General features: G+C 41.2%; 1 protein-coding gene across 1 annotated transcript in view; it reads right to left on the reverse strand.

The window, feature by feature from the left end:
• nhsl2 (NHS-like 2) overlaps positions 1–19240 on the reverse strand; it is a gene marked incomplete at its 5' end in the record, with an annotated part of 50346 nt that overhangs the window by 29818 nt on the left and 1288 nt on the right. The window lies entirely within an intron of this gene.

A 19240-nucleotide genomic window follows, 5' to 3' on the forward strand; every position in this document is an offset into this window, starting at 1 on the left:
ACATATGAGGATATGTACGTACTACAGAATACTGCCAGGAGGAGTTGGTATTGGGAACTATAACTTATGAATGGATGGGCACTAAACATCTAAAAGCTACAGTTATATTAGATGACTGAGAAAAAATTTACATGTGTAAAGAGTATCTGTTTGGGTTACTTGTTATTGATCAAATAAAATTCATTTTTCTAAATTCCCAAGTTTAAACGGCGAGGTTTGGAGAGAGAGAGAGAACAGGTAAATCATGTTTTTTAGATGTTGGGAGTAGGAATTTTAACCTGTGGTAGTACGCCAGAAGTAGAAGCAGAAGAGGATGAAGAAGAGGTAGAGGAAGAACAATGAGGTAGAGAACAAGAAGAAGAAGAAGTAGATGAGGATGAAGCAGAGACAGAGAGAAGTAGTGGGTGGGGAAAACGAAGCAGAAAGCAACGAGGCAGAAGAAGAAGAACAAGTAGGTGGCAAAAGAGAAGAAGCAGAAGAGACAGAGGAACAAGTAGGTAGAGATAAAGAAGAGGCAGAAAACGATGAGGAAGAGGAAGAAAGCAAGTAGGCAAAGAAAACGAAGAAGAAGAAGAAGAAAAAGAAGAAGCAGAGGAAGAAGAAGTGGGAGGAGAAAAAGAACAAGAAGCAGCAGAAGGTAAAGTTCTTGTGAATCTACACAATACATACCAAACTGAGGTCCAAACTGTATGTGTAACTGATCACATTTACCTAAATACATTAAATAAATACAATTAAAATAGATAATGGAGGAGACATGGGTGTATAAATGTTAACTGTAACACCCCTGTTGGTACTCAGTAAGTCTCTCTTCAGTTACTGGCCTGTCAGTGTGTGGTGAAAGCAAACAGAGAGACCTGCTGAATTAGCTCTCTTCCTTTTTTAGCAGGTTAGGACTTTCTGCAGCGTCCATATGGTAAAGCACTGGACTTTATTAGGAGACGCCGTCTGTTTTTTAAACTTTCTGCACCGTAATGCCCCGAGCATCTGCTGCTCCGGCTCCAGCATGCAGCGGGGAAGACATTCAAAACATGCAGGTAGCTTGAGGAGAAGTTTGGCAGGTGTCAGATTTCAGGCGACGTGAACAGAAATGAATACACACCAGTGGCACAGAAGATCCAAAGAGATAATGATGTGTTTTTTTTATAAGAGGGCAGGCAGTATACGCCCACCTACAGTATTTTTTTTTGCAGTTTTTCACGGCATTTGGGATCATTGCTTTTGGCATCTTCCCTCCGCTACACTAAGAAGTGCCAGGGGCGGGAAAGTCTATAGGAAATCATTCATACCAAGAGCAATTAGCCTCCTAAACCCGGGATGAAAGGCAGGCTGACATCTGTACACTCCGAGCCTGCACTGCCTTCAGTATAGGTTTAGATGATCTGCTCATGTGTGGCATCTGACAAGCAGCCTTCTGTTTAGCTTGACCACCATGCATCTTTGAGTTCATCCAATGGGGTTTGAAAAGCCTTTATATACGGAAGAGGATTAGGGCCACATGTGAAAAATGTATTTGAGTTCTGAGTTTAAAGTCAAAATTTTGAGAATAAATCAGAATTCTGAGTTTAATGTCAGAATAAAGTCAAAGTTCTGACATTAAACTCAGAATTCTGACTTTATTCTCAGAATTCTGACTTTAAACTCAGAACTCTCATTTTTCACATGTGGCCCTAATCCTCTTCCGTATTTATAAACCAAAGGATGGCAGAAATTTGTTCAAGGAGCATGTAATCATGAAAGAAGATCAAGAAAAAAAATCATGTAATGAAAACATGAAATAACGTGTATTTTTGCTATAAAAAATACAAGAAAATACATTTTTGTCATTTCTTTTTGCCATAAATGTGTGGTGTGGTATGATAATTAGAATGAGCTAAAAAAGCGAAAAAAATATTTTTTCATTTCAGTGGGACTTTAACAGTTTTGGAAGAATAATAGTAGGTGGTCGGTGTTGTGGCACAAGGCGCTGATTACTGTTCATTTTACACTCAACTCTACCATTGTATTTATTGACAGGAGCAGAATAGGGTTTTAATCTATTTCTCTATTTTTCTAGTACTGCGGCTGTCATGGTGGAGTCATTTAAAGTTTGCTTTGGGTGTTTTTCTGTTGGGGTAAGTAGTAAACTTTATTTTTAATGCGCCTCTCAAAGCAATTGCTACAAGGTGCAGTACAGTAATAAAACAGAAATATAAAGAAAAAGATTAAATAACTAAAATATATAAATTAAAACAGACATCATAACAATACAGCACAAGAGAGAGACACATTTTAGAACAACGGTTATGATAAAGATGGGTAAAGGTATTCTTAAAACTACAAAGGACGGACACGCATTACAGAATAAAGTGTTTACGATAAAAGTAGATTTTTAAAAGCTTCTTAAAACTATCAACTGACTCTGCATTTTTATTCTTTTTCTAATGGCGGACCATTCCAGAGAGCGGGTGCGTAAACCCTTAGTTTTGAGCCTGGTTTTAGGGACAGCAGAGGTTTATAGGGGGTTTGTCTTATGATTAGGTTTTGGTTGATGCATTCTCCCAGTACCTGTGCCTGCTGGTTGGTTGGTTGGTTGCCCTGTTGTAGTATAACTGTTTGTCACCTTTACCTTCTTCCTCTTGCACAATTTCTTTTTAAGAATTTAAATACTTTTAATAAACCAGACTGTAACGGCAATTTGACCCTTCACGGCCCAATTGGGGATGGTGTAATTAAGGGTCAAATCTCCAGGAAGAGAACATTGGGTGGCTCTACAGGTAAATTTTATAAGACATGGCAACCATTTCTGACATATATATATGAAAACGCTAAAACTGTGTACTCTTCCATAACTGATTCTTCTTCAAACCAAATTACAATGTAGATTGGCTATAGACAACCGTGACTAATATATACATAGTCTATTTGTTTGTATGAATGTATGTGTATTTATGTTTACATCTTTGATCTATTTTGCCGTTTATGTACGTCGGGGAGAGTATAAAAATGGACAACATGCAAACTTTTGTATTTTCGTATTTCACACTTGTATTACAAAGTTGTAATGTTGTTGAAAAAAAGGAAAATAAAATTGTAAAAAAAAAAAAAAAAAAAAAATCTCCAGAAAGTCCACACAAGGTTTTCACACAACAACGGCGATATGTATTACGTGTTGAGTGAGGCCGAAGACAATTTTCCACATTACACTGACAGTTTTATTCTATTCTACTCTATACAGTAGAGAGATGGGACAGTGACAAGAGTGAGAGAGAGAGAGAGAGAGAGGGGGAGAGAGAGAGAGAGAGAGGTGTTAACAGTGAGGATGAGACAAGATTCAGGATTGAGACAGGATTCACACCCGTGTGGCTGTGAGAACATGATGTGCACCACAGCTGCCTGGTGATGCTTTGAATGCAAACTCCCTCAAGTTTAAGAAAAGTTTGGGGGAAGTTTTTTTTTACGAAACATGCATGCCAACAGGGCAGAGGATGTGACTCTCTCTCTCTCCCTCTCTCTCTCTCTCCCTCAGCCCCAGGCTAGCATTCCTATGCAAACCCCCGACCAGTTTAATCTCGTTGAAATTAATGGCACCACGCAAAAAGAAGTTTCTCATTAAAACCAATGAGCATCATGCAAACTCCCGCTAACTCACAAACAATTAGTGTAACATGATGAGTCATTTCAGCCGCGGAGCTCCCTGGCTGCAACTGCCACCGATAATAATTGAGTTTATTTCCAAAATGCTATACATCCTTTTAAGAGAGGGGGGGGGGGAAATCATCGCCTAAAGTAATGTAAAGTTATTCAGTAGCTCTAAAATATACATGACCCAGTCTGTGAGAGAATGTTATTTTGTTAAAACAGGCTTTTAAGTCACAAAAATTACCATAATTTGTTTTGATTTTTTTTGCTATCAATCATTTGCAGAGGGAGGCGTGGTGTTTGCCAAATGGTGGATTTTTATCTCTTCAAAAAACTCTTCAATTTGTCATTAAAGTACAGACATAAATATTAATTAAAACGTAATAAAATAAGATTTTGGTTGCTCACTACATTTGCCAATTCCTTAGAGAACTATTAGACACTTTACTTAGAAAACACGTCCCCGGTTATTTGTATTCATATTACACATCCTGCGTTTGTGATAGAGAATTGTCTATTTTGCAGTGTTAAAAAAATAATTGATTAAAAACTGCCGCACACAAAAACAGCAGGATCAGCCGGTTAGTAAATAGTGAGCAGAAGCCAAAACTCGTCTCATCCAGATTGCAGCGCCCCGAAGAACTGAGGTGTCAGCAAGAGTCCGAAGACACGGGGGGTAAACGGGCGGAAAACAGGAAAAAGAAGAGGAGGAGGAAGAAGAAGAAGGAGGAGGTGGAGAGAAAGAAGAAGAAGAAGATGATGATGAGGAAGGGGCGGTGGGAGAAAAATGCGTAGGGGGAGAAAAAAGAAAACGCAGAAGCAGAAGGGAATCAAGAAGAGGCAGAGCAAGAAGAAGAAGAAGAACTAGGGGAAGAAAATGAAGAGGAAGAAACAGAAGACAATGGCAAAGAGGCAGAGGAAGAAGAAGAAGTAAGGGGAAACGCGAAGACGAAGAAGAAGCCGAAGAAAATATAGGCTAGTGGCAGAAGAAGAAGAAGAAGAAGTAGGGGGAGACAATGAAGAAGAAGAAGAAGAAGAAGAAGAAGAAGAAGAAGAAAGAGAATTTGGTGGAGAAAATGAAGAAGAAGAAACAGAAGACAATGACAAAAAGGCAGAGGAAGAAGAAGGAGAAGAAGAAGAAGAAGAAGAAGAAGAAGAAGAAGAAAGAGAATTCGGTAGAGAAAATGAAGAAGAAGCAGAATATGAAAATGCAGAGGAAGAAGAAGTGGGGGGCAGAGAAGCAGAAGGGAATGAAGAAGAAGGTGGAGAAAAAGAAGAAGCAGCAGAAGGGAATGAATGAGAGGCAAAAGAAGAGGAAGTGGGTGAAGCAAACAAAGAAGTAGAAGCAGAAGAGGATGAAGAAGAGGTAGAGGAAGAAGAACAACTAGGTAGAGAAAAAGAAGAAGAAGAAGTAGATGAGGATGAAGTAGAGACAGAGAGAAGTAGTGGGTGAGGAAAACGAAGCAGAAAGTAACGAGGCAGAAGAAGAAGAAGAAGTAGATGGCGAAAGAGAAGAAGCAGAGGGCAAAGAAGAGACAGAGGAACAAGTGGGTAGAGATAAAGAACAGGCAGAAGACGATGAGGAAGAGGAAGAAGTAGAAGCAGAGGAAGAAGAAGAAGAAGTGGGAGGAGAAAAAGAACAAGCGGAAGGTAAAGTTTTCGTGAATCTACACAATACATACCAAACTGAGGTCCGAACTGTCGCAGCTAATAGCAATAACAGGGAAGGAGACGCTACTGTAGATAGTGGCGTTGGCTGAGGATGCAAAGGTGCATTGTGGGAAGATAAAAAAAATAGGTCCCAAAAGTTTTCTGGATACATTTACATCCAAAAGTATTGAGTATACAGCTGCCAAAAGCCTTCCCTATAGTTCCTACAGCAAGGTTAGCCGCCTCAAAACAAGCTAAATTCTGTTAGCTTTAGCCAACTCAACAGCCTGCGGAATCAGCTGGTTTACGATTTAAACCAATCAGAGAAGGTTTGAAATCTGCCCAGGTACATCCATGCAGGAGTTGAGTCCAAACAGAGGAAGGTTAGCAGCAGTAAAGCCCGGCATGGAGCATGGAGGTGAACAGCAGCAGCAGATCCATGCTGCAGATAGAAGGCTACAGGCTCCGAGAAGACTGCAGGGCGCCGGGCTGAGGGAACGAGGGAGAGGGAGGAGGGAGGAGGGAGGAGGTGGTGGTGTGAGGGGTGGAAAGGTATGCCGCCGGTCACTCCCACTAACACACACACACACACACACACACACACACACACACACAAACACACGGTAATTAAGGACGACCTACCCCACCCCCTTCCTCTATCCAGACAAGCAGGCCAAGCGCTCATGCATCACTAACCTGTGAGTGTGTGTGTGTGTGTGTGTGTGTGTGTGTGCGTGCATATGCTGCGAGTCAGTGTGTGTGTGCCTTGTATGCCAATGTGTGTGTTTACATTTGTGCGAATACACTCTCTTTAACAGCTGTGATCAATTAAGTGTATAATTGTGAGCACCTAAGTTTACACAAATCTGTGTGTGTGTGTGTGTGTGTTACGTAAATAATAACAGTACAATAACAGTGGTAGCATCTACGTGCGTTTATGCATGTCTGGGTATGTGTGTGTGTGTGTGTGTGTGTGTGTGTGTATAGACAGTACATTCATTCACAGACAAACCCAGCCACCCTTGACAATATTGCACCCCGGTTGTGTCAAATTTGGGTCACCCTTTCTTCTCCCCTGCAGAAAGAAGAAGGGGGAAGACACAAATTAAACAATACCCCTCTTTCACCGCATTGTTGACCCGCTAGCTTGTCCAGTGTGTGTGTGTGTGTGTGTGTATGAGCGTGTTTGTCTGTGTACAGTGTGTGCACGCATCCGTGGGTATATAGTATACGTGTGTTTGCGTGCGTGTAATTTCTTCGCCCATGTACAATCGATCGGTGCGGGGAATGTGGGGGGGGGGTGTTGTGAGCGTATGTGTGTATTATGAGAGCCTAGGTCTTCTAGGTCGTGACCTAGAAGACAAGACTTGGAAGTTGGCGGCCGCATTTGTTCTGGTCATGGGAAACCGCGGGGAGGGTTTCAATCCAATTACTGAGCTGCCTTCACTCCATCACACAAGCTACGACTCCAGGTGGAGCGTTCAAGGAAGATTACCCGGTGTGTTTTTTTGACTGAAAACTCTTTCCGAGGGGGCGATCACACCGACAGTTTGTTTTCTTTGGTCCGAACTAGGACTGGGCGGTATGGCCTAAAATGTATAGCACGGTAACGGTAGATATATATCACGGTATAGCATTTTTTCTCATAATTTCAGTAGAAAAGACTTAACTTGATATCCATCCATCTGCTTCACTTTCTCCCTTTCTTCACGGAATCTCACATATCAAAGCAGTCACGTTTATTTGTTTAGGATTTTTCTCAGCCAGTGATCAGGCAATCATAAGGAAAGCCTGTGGGACCTGTAGTCTCTCTCTCTCTCTCTCTCTCGACACTGATAAGTTGATCATTTAATATATCTGTGCTTCTGTGTAGATATGATGCAGATGTGACCATCTACAGTGTATGTCCATGTGTTGTTTTTTTTTTGTGAAATACGTGTTACTGCTGGCTGCTGGCTGTCAACACCGCCTCCATATACCTATAAACCCTTTTGTGGTGGTTTTCTGTAGTTGGTTCGGATTACGTTCTCACTCCTAACAAACCGCGCTACTCTCAGAAGAGGACTTAAAGGAATAGTTCACCCAAAAATGAAAATTCTGTCATCATCTACTCACCCTCATGCCAAATGAAACACAGGTGAAATTTGTCAAAGTCAATGGGGACCAGTTCTTTAGAGTTCCAAAACAAAAACAGCCAAACAATCACACTGTGAATAGAAAGACCTATACACCATGATTTGTTGCAAATCAATCAGCTGTAGTTAAGATTTGCACTAAATGATGGTGTAAATATACTGTAGGTCTTTTTGGAACTCTGAAGAACTGGTCCCCACTGACTTCAGTTGTTTTGGAGAAGGCTGCTATGGAGTTGTGCTGGCAGCCTCCCTGTGTGTTATATGGACAAACTTCACCTGTGTTTCAACTGGCATGAGGGTGAGGAGATGATGACAGAATTTTCATTTTTGGGTGAACTATTCCTTTAACTCAACATTTTCAGGCGTCTCGGTGGCGTTATTTGGTTCCGCCCAGGTTTGAATGTCATCCTTCTCACCAAACGACAGGAGTAAAACGCTCCAGAGTTCAAATCGACCGCTCCCGCACATGCTCAGTGTGATCGCACTTTATTTACAGCGACGTCCTGGGAGAGCAGTTGCAGGGACAGGGAAGGTTACACACGCTCACACCTGGGAGCTGCTCCGCATCAGGCTCGGTGCCTTGCTCAAGGACACTTTGACCACAGCTGCCACGGGAGGAGAGAAGTGTTACTAATTCACTTCACACGCTCAGGTTTTTCTAAACTCTCTGCGGGTTCAAACTGGCGACTTTCCAGTCACAAGCCGCTTGATCAGCGCTAGATTTCACTTGAGTTTTTGGCATGGTTAGCTTAAATGCAAATGCCACTGAAATCCAGCATTAAAGTGTGTCACACTTCAGTCTGTATTTGTAAAACTTCTCTAACAGTCCCCTAAGGACAGAAACAAGACAGACGAGTTTGTCTCGCCTCATTCACGGTGATGTCACTCCAGCTAACAGCTCTATAGCGAGGGAATTGAAAATAAGATGAAGAAAGTGGCACTGGGCGGCTGCACATTATCTTGCTATCGGGAGAGAACGGCAGCATTTTGTGGATCGAAAACAAAGGGAATAGCCGGTTATAAAGGTCATTTGGTGGTAAAAGTGCAGACAAACAATCTATAAATACTGAGAAAAAGCCGTCCTCCTTCTATCTTCAGTGGCTCTGCTCCAGGCTGTGTTTCACTATCACAACAAAAACGACTCTTAGCTCTCTGTGTTTGGTCCTTTTGTTCTGTCCATGAGCTGCTCATGTTCACAACTGCTAAAGTCCTGCTTCACTTTAATATTCACAACATTATCGCCGTAAACAAACCATTCACAGCTATTTAAAACTCATGTTTAACTGTCATGTAGTGTCAGTCAAGACTCAGTCATCTGCTGATGAAAAATGTTCTCAGTCCATTTAAATCAATTCAGAAATGAAGCCAATTGTGTTGCATGAATGAATGTTTTTTTTTATTTTTGTGTCATACCACATAAATGGCCCATCCCACATGGGATTACATGACACACGATTACAACAAACATAAAACACAGACTTCCAGGTCACTCAACATAACAGCACAAACTAAGACAGCTGATATAACCCAAAGCAACATGTATTTTTTTTTATGTAGTCCACAAAAACAAATGGTTCCACCTCACACAATTTGAGTCTTCCATCGATAAGTAATCAAGTTTTTCTATATTGATCTTATTAAACAAACCAATTCTGTAGTCGTGGCACAAGGGACAATATAAAACAAAATGCATTTCATTTTCAGTTTCATTTAACCAAAACAAATGACAAACCCTGTCCTGTTCATCAGTGCCAACATAACGTCCCGTTTCCAAATGTGAAGACGATATTCCAGACCTGATCTGGGAACATAAAGATCTCTTCCTCTTGGGCAGATTATATTTCACAGTACAGTTTTCAGTACTGAACTCATTTTTAATCAAACCATACGTCCTGAGGTTTGGTTTACTCCGTATCTCCACAGCCCACTTATCTTTAAACTGCTGAAAAACAACATCTTTATTCATAATAGTGTTAACTTTTTCCTTCAGGATGTACGTTTTCTTCACAGCCTGCTCTCTGCAATAAGGTGTGACTATGACATTGTAAATATGACTGGGGACTTAATAAAGTTCACCCAGGTAAGAGTAAGGACCAGTTTGGCTTTTACAGTTAATAACATATGAAGACTTTCAATCCAAACTGATATATATTCATTGCGGGAAAAAATATTGCCTGATGCTACAATGTTACAATTTTCTGGGCAAACGGTTCAAGATTTCTAACAATATCAATTATTCAACAGCCATTACTGAGTTTTAAGAGCAGAAATTACATTTTTCACATGGTGGACTTATCTTTCTTATTCTTATCTATCTTTCTAATGAAACTTCTCATATGAGATGATAAAAATGGATCTTGCTGTTTCTCCTGTGTCAGCATTCTGTCCTCTCTGCGGTGCCTCGATCAATACCTGGTCACCTGTCCAATAAGGTGTATTGACCACGGTGACCACAGCAGAAACCTGTATCCGCCTCCATACATCACCGGCTAGCATCGACTCGGACACATTTAAAGGGTTATGGTACGGTGGCATTTTTAAAGTCAAGTTAGTTAAACTCTCTCCGCCTCTTCTTCACATCGACTCCATCAAAGCGGCGTTACCGTGACATTTTAAAGTTCGCTCGGCTGTGTCGCGCATCACATATCACCGGACACTTGTCACGTGGCGAGGGAAAAGGTTGCGGTATTGGCACTTCGAGCTAGTTCTGAGGTGAGATAAGACACAAAACGAGCCTTATTGATCCCGGGGGGGGGGGGGGGGGGGGGAGAGATGAGGTCATTACAGCAGCATGAGAATAGAGCTGCAGGCTGAGAAATCAAAGAGGAAAAAGGGGTAATAAAGGGTGCAAATGAAATTAAAGACACAGCATCTCTATAGTGCTGATAGATGCTGCTGCTAAGTGACAAGTTGTCCGATTCTGGCCCAGACCTTTAAATAAAATTAGAGTATTGACGACAGAGCAGACGGCTGACTCTTATCTAGCTCTAAAGTGCTACCGATACCATTGACTTCCACTCCTCTGACAAAATGACACCGGCCTCAAGTGTGACACAACTACTGTGCACTCTGTGTGTTGGAGTGTGTGTTACACACTGTATCACAGCATCTAAAATCATGAAAACACACATGTAGGCTACTTTCATGTGTGTGTGTGTGTCTTATCCTTGATCTCACAGCATCTAAATCTCACACAAACACGCACAGAAGCTGCTGTCTTTTAAACATGGCTTTTTGCAATGGATAACACACACACACACACGCACACGCTCTATCTGAAGCCCTCTGGCTACAGTGTGACCCGCAGTGGTTTAGATGAGAGATGAGAGCTGTTGGCCGATACCGAGAGTGTCAATGTGTGTGTGTGTGTGTGTGTGTGTGTGTGTGTGCAAGTCTGGAAAAACCCTTCGCCGATCAAACGCTCTGAAGTGGATCCTGGCGCTCAGCTAGTCGCAACGTTTCATCCTCATTTATTCAACGAGCTGACTCAGCGCAGCAATCTGATTGGACAGAGACACGTTCCAGTCGCGCTGATGATTCCCATGAAGCACGGCGAGCCAATTCCATCAGAAATTGCTCAAATTGCTGCTCTCCACCGTCGCTGCTGTGATTTCCGCTCGCTCTGCTCGACAGCCACGGCCCGGCTCGCCGTTGGCCACGCCCACAGCAGATGAGACACGCCCCCAAAAAGGTCACAAATATCATCGAAAAGCCAATTTCAGGCAAATGGGGGGGGGGGGGGGGGGGGTTTAGGCCTGAACACACAGGGCGACAGACAGACACAGACTGATAATGTGTAATACAGTGGTTCTCAACGTGGGGTCCGGGGACCACCAGGGGTCCCTGAAGGGGTTCCAGGGGGTCCCCCAGCAAATTGATGAATTGTTAAACTTCACCATTATTTCATTTACAAGAAGTTAACACAATTAGAGAATGTAGAAGAAAGACTGTTTTGATCATAGTTTCTCTGTTATCTCCCTGCCTATAATACAGACAGTCATGGGATTCTGAACAAAATCATATCTAACAATAAAAAATATTCTCAGGTTTGGGTCCGAGAGACAAAATCTCATCAAATGGGGCTCTAATGTGGACTAAAGTAGGGGTCCTTGATATGAAAAAGGTTGAGAATCACTGGTATAATACTGTATATCCTATAAAAAGTCACATGTAAAAACCCACATGTGAATTCAGAGCACATGTGCTTTTTTAGACACATGTTGGTTTTCATATGTTTTCCCATTTCCCATGTGAAGATGACAGTTTGTACCTGTAAATTGTCTCTTTGTATGTGAAATTAAGTTTTCACATGTGAAACAAATATTGTCATTTGTAATGGCAGGTGAAAATGTGAAAAAAAAAGTTCACATGTGAGAAAAAACATGAATCGAAATGTTCACATCTGAAGTAAAAAGTGTCATGTGATGTCAGAATACAACATGAAAAAAAACTTTGTTCACATACAGTATGAAAACCAACGTGTCCAAAAAACACACGCGCTCTGAATCCACATATTTGTTTTTACATGTGACTTTTATTGTTATTTCAATGTCAAAAGAGTTGCACATTGCAGCTTTGATAGCCTACTTGCAGCTCTGACTGTGTTCTCCCTCCATTTCTTCTCTGTGAGAGCATGTGGAGAGACATTTAGCGAATGCCAAATTGTCAACACAAACATGCATTAAGTACAGGAGGTGGGTATATAGAGTATAGAGCCTTGGGGGGAAAACACTTGCTGTCCTGCACGGCCTGAACAGACAGAGTTTCTCCACTTTGACTCTCTGACACTTCTCTCTGAATTCTGTGATCGTCTTAACGGGTTAGCCAGGCCCATTTGCATTTATATTGCATCTTAGGTAGTTATAGCTGACGAACGTATCAAGAGCGACTCGCGGCGGGTACAACAGTAGAATAAGCTTGAATTCTTCGATTGGCGACATGACAATCAACCAATAGTAAGAAGCGCAACGGGTTGGTAAACATGAACGAGCTGTGTGACGTTTAGTGACCACACCGCACGGGGTTTCTGGGTAATGAAGTCCAAACAGTTTCCTCTCACTTCCGTTTGGACCCGCCGACGTGCGAAGTCGCCGGGTTGAAATTAGCGGTTGATTTGTTCGCATTACCCTTCAGATGAACAACTACAGGGGGAGTGATCAAAAAAAACCCTCCCATCCTTCATCTTTGCTGCAGCTACCCTCTAATCTCTCAAACTGCTGCTTGCCAGACTGTTCTTTCTTCCTTCTGGTTGCTGAAATGGGGGAAAAAATACATTTTAATTGCCTGCAGCAGACATTTCCTCTCAGAGGTGCAGACTTACTGTACAAAATGGATATATATGTCCAGTTTGAAATGTTTCATCCGTGCACTTTTACAGACACTCCATGTGTCCATGTGTAAATTTGATACATCACCCAGAAATGCACAACCTATACTATCTTTAGCAATGAATATACATAACAGTCCATTTCCCTACATTCAGTAACACAACCATTTCCCTTTCCCCCGCACCACAAAACCAGCAATGTGTTAAAGAGGCGTTCAATCCACTCCAAGTCACTTCACAGCCATTAGGAGAGCAGGCTACTGATAACGACCAGTCAGCTGCTCGCTAACTGCCATTTAGCCACGACAGCACCACCAGGAAAATACCACTGGTCTCTATGTGTGTGTGTGTGTGTGTCTGTGTGTGTATTTGAAGGTGTGATGTTTAAATACAGATTACAGGATGCACAGGTGGCACCAGATTAGACCGTCAAAGCCTTTAAATGTTTGAAGATGTGGCACCGTATACAGTTAAAAACACAATCTGCAATTCCACATCTACATTTTGGGTGTATTTACGGTAAGTATATTCCTCAAGGAGTTTTACTTTTAGATGGGAATTATCCTTTTTGGAACTTTCGCTAAGGTGCGACATGTAGCATCTTCAAACAGCAATGTATCACTGTAAAATTAATTGTGATACTTTGGTATAATTACTGTAAACAAATGAGACTATGGTTGAAAAAAAGAGATTTTGTTGTTGCTTTGTGTGTTTCTGTTTTCTTTTGGTCTTTCCTGAAGAGGACCAACATGTTGGAAGTGATTTTTTCCATCGGCCTTTCACTCCATCTGCTATTTTGAGAAACTCTTTCAGCTTTAGCTCCGTTTGCTCTGGAAGAACAGAACCTCTTCCTGTTTTGTGCCGTAAAGCGATCCAGCAGATTTCCCTCCAAATCCACCAGGTGGAGAAACAATGGATGCAGAGTAGAGGCTGGTAGAGGCTGACAGGCTGCTCAGCAGTACTCATTTGTTTACGGTAATTCTACTAATGTCTCAAATTTACAAATTTATTGATGCTAAAATGCTACAGGTAGCACCTATAACCCGGCTCAAAATAATCAAAATACAGTTCTGTGCGAAAATCACTGAAAGTAAACAAACCTTTTCCAGCCTCAAATGACACGCGAAAGCCATTTTCACCCGTCACATCAGAACCTCAGACAATACATTTTTAAGAGTTACAAACATTTCTTCAACCCAGTAAACCATTATGTAATCAAAAAACCAGTAGTGGGGCGACATTGTTTTCAACAGGGGCGACACGCTACCGTTACAGATTGGATCTGAAGCTGCCAAAATAAACCCAAAACCAAAATAAAGCGTCTTATTTGGGAAGCGGGCCAATGCAAGCTGCCAGAGGAGCTTCACTTCCACTCGGGTGCAGATTGTCTGCGACTCGACTGAAGTTCTGCAACACAACGCTTCAGTGAGGAATGTTGTCAGTGTTGTACAAAACACTCTAACACCCTAATTATAGTTCTTTAACAGCAACATTATGCAGCAGTAGTATTAGCAGAATACAACTGCGTATACTGTAAAGCTGCAACAAATCAAGCTACGGCTGAAGTCATAAATCTGGAAGGCTGAGGAGAGTAATTTCCCTCTTTGTGGAATATTTCATACTTTTCAAGCTACAGGCAAAAGATTGCAGAAAAAATACACTGCGGATATGTGAGAATCTGTATAAAACTCAGTAAATCTGCCTTCATTGGATAATACTCAACTTAAATATGTAGAGTGTTGAGGAGGTGGAAAAGTATGAATATTTGAGTTACTAAATGGATAAAATATGAAAATACACAGCCAATATGCACAAATGGTCAATCTGGCTGTAATGGATGACAAAGCTGAACTTCAAATACAAAGTTCACTGTTAATGCGAAGGAATAATATGAATATTTTGCTGTTAATTAATAGATTGCAGGAAAAAAAATACACAACACAAATCGTGCTACTGAAGATCTTGCTAGATAACAGCGTGAATCTGTCTGCAGTGGAGGATAAAACTGAGTTTCATAAATATGTGGGGTGGAGTGTTGAGGAGAGGGAAAAGAGTCGCTGCAGAAAAAAAGGTGATGTAAAAATCTTGCTATTATGTATCTGTACAAAACACAATGTGTCTGGCTTCAGTGGAGGACAATACTGAGCCTTAAATACATAATAGTGTTGGCAAGAAGGAGTATATAAATTTTCTTCTGTATAGACTACAAAAATGTGCGAACCTCACTGTTGTAAATCTTGGTGGAAAACACAGACACAAGTCTATATAGTGGATAGTAATAGGCTATTACACAGCAAAAATGTACAAATCTTATTAAGGATCTGTACAAAACACAGCAAATCTGTGTACAACAAGAAGAATACTGAGCTTGGTAAATAAGTGTTGAGGTTAAGGAAGTATGTAAATATTTTACTGTCATTTATTAGAATACACAGTAAAATTTAACAATCAAACCTAATGTAGGGCAGAGTGCTGATAAGAAGAAATGGTATCGGTATTTTACTGTTACCCACTTAGTAACAGTAAAATGTCGTACAAATCTTGCTACTGAATTGATTTGAAATGAATTGTAATATAAAAAAAAAGAGTATAACCGTCTGCATTGGAAGACAATGCGGACCTTTTCAGAGGTGTTGAGGTTAAATAAGTGTGTAAACATTTTATTCTTCTTAAATCTTAAATCTTCAAGTCTTGTTACTGCACAGGAAAGAAAACCAGCTTCAACAACAGCAGCAGAGGTACAACCACAAAAATAGTCTAGAAGTGCAAAATGGCTGGCCCAGACCCTCCATTAAAAAGAAACATTCATTTAACTAGAGAATACTGGTTCATTTTGCTCCTGCCTTCTTTTCATTTGCTTATGTGATTGGCTGAGTGTCAGAAGTTAGGGAAGCTGTACAGACAGACAGCGTCATGATATCAGATAAAATACAATGAACGGTCGTGCAGGTTTAATTAAAAGTGTAATGATGTGTAAGAAGAGCCAACAGCTTGGCCTTGCTAAGTAAAACACTACAGAAGTAGGAATTGCAATAGCCTTGTTTGAGCTAGCTTTTAACGTTAGCTTTAAAGTTGCTTAGCAAGTTAGCTAGCTAAGCAAACCAGAAAAAAGCTTCACAGTGTGTGCTGCAGGGTGAATTTGTCCCAAGATTTACAATATATCTGGAACATTATTTACTAGTTGGCCAAATAAGAATTTTACACATCTAGCTTGCAGTTTCACATCCAGTCTGTGTGGCTAACAGCACAGTGTTAGCTAGGCTACATCAGGTTATTTTCTGACTGGATCTCTTACTCCTTTTAACACAGCCTGTACTGTGGTTTCTCTACCTTTACTACATTTTAAAATGTAAAATAGTGATGACAGTTATACATGATTCAGAAGTAGCCTAGTGTAAACTGATTACAACTGAATACATAATTTTATCCCTGAAATGTCCTCAATTTCTCCATTACATAAACATTAATTATCCATTAAAAATAACTAAAGCCCCTTTCACACTGGTCACAAAACCCACTAACACCCGCTAACATCCGGCTTTTGTGTTCAGTGTGAAAGGGTCCAAGCAGCATTCACTCCCGGGTCAAACGACCCTGCAGTAGCCATGGGTATTTGTCGGCTCCACCTCCGATCGGCATTGATGTGAACATGACACCCGGGTGCGCACACTAATTTTTCGCCATGACGCTATGACTCGCGTTGAAGTTCCAGACATTATTGTTATTTTTTTTTTTAGATAAATATCTGGCTGTTGGAACTGACGTCCAGTAACTTACCAACTACACCACTCGGCTACTCCAAACATCAGACCATGAGCGTCCATGAAGAAAACATGAGTAGCTTGTTCTTCTTAAGGGATTAAGCCCTCACTACCATCGTAATATCACTGCTGCATGGAACGCTGAATAATTCCAACCGTTAATAATAATTCCGTTGCACTTGTAAGGTCCGATGACGTCATTCTGCATAATAATTAGCCATGTGCTTCTGTTTGTTTGAGAGGGGAGAAAATTTGGAATAATGGGCTGTCGGAGAAATGGCATGGCACCGTTCAGTCGGCGTTGAGTTTGAAAGAGAGACTGAAGTAAAAGATATTAAAAAAAAAAAAGTAACCACCGTAACATTGTCACTGGCCTCCATGCTTTCTACTGTTTGCTAACCCTGTTTTCCGGGGCGCGTTCGTGACGTCAAACGTGACACAGCAGAAAAAAAACAGAAAGGCAAACTCGTCTACTGGCAATGTGAAAGGAGGCAATCGGCTATTTTTAGTGGGTTTACCCGCATTTAAAAAACCCGCATATACACGCTAATTTTGGTGTAAAAAGGGTAATAGATTGATAGATTGAGAACATTGATTTCTTTGGGCTGGATGATTATGAAAAACTTGAGTTGTGCTTCAAGAAGGGAATCTTATTTTATCAGATTTTATTTGCCAAGCTTGGGAGAGAAGGCAGAATATTTTGTTTAAGACCGAGCTGTATAATAATCTATAATTTTGTAATGAAATGTATGACCACTGCAACTGTAACTTTGGTGTCATGTAAACCCATGAGGGTTGGGCACTTTGTGTGCATGACACGAAAATAAAAGAAAGTCAATCAATACATAGCTTTAAAAAAGTAAGGTTAGTATCATGGGTTTATAAGGGATTCATGGGTTGAATCACAGAGACACTGGTAATTAAAGGATTTTTCATGACTTTTATGCATGGTCTACAGGGTTATTAGAGTCAAGATTAAGGGGGTGTTTAAGGAGGTTTCGATGGGATCTCCTACATTAATAACTCCCTTAACTCATTTTAAGGGGTGAATTCATGTAGATTAATGAAAACGTGAGGTTAATTTAGGGGATTACTGGTTCATAGAGATTGTGTCCAAAAGTTTGTGTTCAAGAGCAGTATAGCCTACACACTCACACAATACTGTGCAGCATCGCAGGAAATATGATTAAAAAAATGTCACATTCCTCTGGGGGGACACTCAGACCCCGCCGCCAATTTGTGTCGCCACGACTCTTCAAATCAAACTGTCACCCTTGAGTAAAGGGCATGAAGCGGGATTCAGAAAGTCTAATATGCATAAAGAAGGGAGAGAAACGACATAATTATGGCTCGGCTGATGTCTATGAAAGGGCACGACCCGAAATCTAAGAATCCAAACGAGAATTTGATCAGAGATTTATCGATCAAGTAAGTTTGCAAATACAAGGAATTCAAAGAGGAATAAAAGAGGCGTATGAAATCTGGGTGCTGCTAATCTTGCGAGGGCGGAGTGTTGTCAAGAAGGAGCGGTATTTAGTGTTTCTACTGTTCACCCACTGAGCTGCAACAGTAGAATAAATCTCGCACACAAATCTCGCCGCCGAAGAAGAAGAAGAAGAAGAAGAAGAAGAAGTGAATCCTGCCTGAACACACGAGCAGATCCGTCTACACTGGAGGACAATACAGAGCTTCATAAATATGGAGGGAAGAGTGTGGAGGAGCGGGAAGAGTATGAATATTTTACCGAGCCGTGGCCAGTGGGAGACGGATGGTGAGGATGGTCAGGGAGAGAGAGAGAGAGAGAGAGAGAGAGAGAGAGAGAGAGAGAGGACCGCTGTTTGCTTCAGTGTTATATAACACACACCCAAACAGATGGACACACATAACACAAATGGACACTGGTATACACACACTGAAAACACGCACAGCCACACACAGATGGACATACATACATGTATGGATGCTCGTTCACACACAGACACACACACACACACACAGAAATAGACACACAAGCACAAAAGGACATAAAGTTCACTCTCACATGCACATACACACACACACACAAACACTCTCAGTAATGCCATATCCCGGTTGTCCACCCACGACTGTATTCATCCATCTTGTTTTGATTATACACAAGATGCCAGCCCATCTGAGACAATAGCCGGCTATATACACACACACACACACACACACACACACACGCACACACACGCACACATAACAGTATTAAGACATAACAGCAGAAAAAGAGGGAAAAGAGACAGAGAGAGATGTAGGAGGAAGAGCATATGCAACCTGTAAGCTGCCATAACTATACATTCACAGCTGGCTACACACACACACACACACACACACACACACACACACACACACACCATAAAGAAGGAAGACGAAGGGAGAGAGAGGGAGAAAAAGAGAAAGAGAAAGCTCTGTCTATGTCAAACTACTGTAAATAAAAATATCTACAGAATCAATATGGTTTGGATACATGAGCTGTTGCTTGCTTGTTTTGACATTTCACTTTCCTTAAATTGCCTTGGCAGTATTGTTTCTGTTCGGCAAGTCGTGCCGATAAAGTATTTTGAATTAAGAGACAGACAGACAGACAGACAGATAGATAGAAGAAGAATATATATAACCCATAAGCTGTCTGTCTCACCTTGCATCTGCTGTACAAATTCATTCATTCACTCAGCTGTGTATTCAAGGCTGTCTGCTGCTTTTCTCCCATTCAGCCCCTCTCG

This window comes from Centroberyx affinis, unplaced genomic scaffold, assembly GCF_046629955.1.
Source record: "Centroberyx affinis isolate AG114_WGS23_722 - 3 ecotype Tasmania unplaced genomic scaffold, CSIRO-AGI_Caff_v1 ptg001416l_1, whole genome shotgun sequence".
Lineage (NCBI taxonomy): Eukaryota > Metazoa > Chordata > Actinopteri > Beryciformes > Berycidae > Centroberyx > Centroberyx affinis.